Genomic DNA, 1,283 nt, shown 5'->3' on the forward strand with positions numbered 1-1,283 from the left:
TGTATTCCCCCAAGCATTTCGTACAGTGCTCTGCACACAGTAAGCACTCAATAAATACCACTGATTGACAATAGAATTAGTAGACAGGATCCCTGCTCTTGAGGAGTTTACAAACTAAAGGAAGAGACAATCCCTTCAGTAGATTGCAGGTGGTGGGGAGTAATAGTGTTCATTAGATAGGTGTGGGAATTTAAGTGCTTAGGTGTTAGGGGGTGCCAAGGGGGGTGATGAGAGATTAGTCATGGAAGGGAGGCCACCTGGAGGAGGTGAGAATTCAGTCCTACTTAGACTGTGAGCCCCATGTGGGACAGGGATTGTGTCCAACCTAATTAACGTGTACCTACCCGAGCATTTTGAACAGTGCTTGACACATAATAAGAGCTTAACAAATAAATATAGGGTTTTGAAGATGGGGAGAGTAGCAGCCTGCTAGGTGTGAAGGGGGAAGAAAGTTCCAGACAAAAAGGAGGGCATCAGCTAGGGGTTCACAGAGGGAGAGATGAGAACAATAAGGTCAGTAGCAGGAAGTTTCTGCTTGATACAGAGAGGAAAGCAACCTTTGGAGGCTTTGATGCATGGGGACACGTGTAAAACAACGTCTTGGATAGAACAAACACTCAGGAAAGCAGCATCTTGTCTTATGCTGTCAAGTCATTTCCGACTCATAGCAACTCCATGGACACATCTCTCCCAGAATGCCCCACCTTCATCTGCAATCGTTCTGGTAGAGTTTTCTTGGCAAAAATATGGGAGTGGTTCACCATTGCCTTCTTCCACTCAGTCATCTTGAATCTCCGCCCTTGACTCTCTCCCATGCTGTTGCTGCTCAGCACAGGTGAGTTTTGATTTGTAGCAGATTGTCTGCCACTCGCTAGCCACTGCCCAAACTAGAAATGGAATGGGTAGGACACTGCTTGACTCTCCCTCCCATAGCCGAGACTGGTAGAGTACTGGAAACTCTCCAGGTGTCATCCTGAGAGGAGGTGGAAAGCAGCATGGCCTAGTGGAAAGAACCTGGGCCTGGTACTGAATACACCCAGTTATGTCTCACCTGCCCTCTCGGAATTTACAGTCTACCAGGAGAGACAGGCACAAAATAATTTACTGATAGAAAAAGAGAAAGAAAAATGGATATGGTGATGAGCTCATTATGGGCAGGGAACATGTCTACCGATTCTGTTGTATCGTACTCTCCCAAATGTTTAGTACAGTGCACTGCTCATAGTAATTATTCAATAAATATGATTGATTGATTAGTGGCTATATATATATATTGATTAATT

General features: G+C 45.0%; 1 non-coding gene across 1 annotated transcript; it reads right to left on the bottom strand.

Annotated features, from left to right (window-relative positions):
• Positions 1-845: 845 nt before the first annotated feature.
• On the bottom strand, positions 846-983 carry LOC114809009. Its single transcript, XR_003756762.1, has one exon. It is a non-coding gene; the product is annotated as a small nucleolar RNA SNORA7 (small nucleolar RNA).
• Between the last annotated feature and the right edge of the window lie 300 nt (positions 984-1,283).

The sequence above is a fragment of the Ornithorhynchus anatinus genome, unplaced genomic scaffold, assembly GCF_004115215.2.
Source record: "Ornithorhynchus anatinus isolate Pmale09 unplaced genomic scaffold, mOrnAna1.pri.v4 scaffold_93_arrow_ctg1, whole genome shotgun sequence".
Lineage (NCBI taxonomy): Eukaryota > Metazoa > Chordata > Mammalia > Monotremata > Ornithorhynchidae > Ornithorhynchus > Ornithorhynchus anatinus.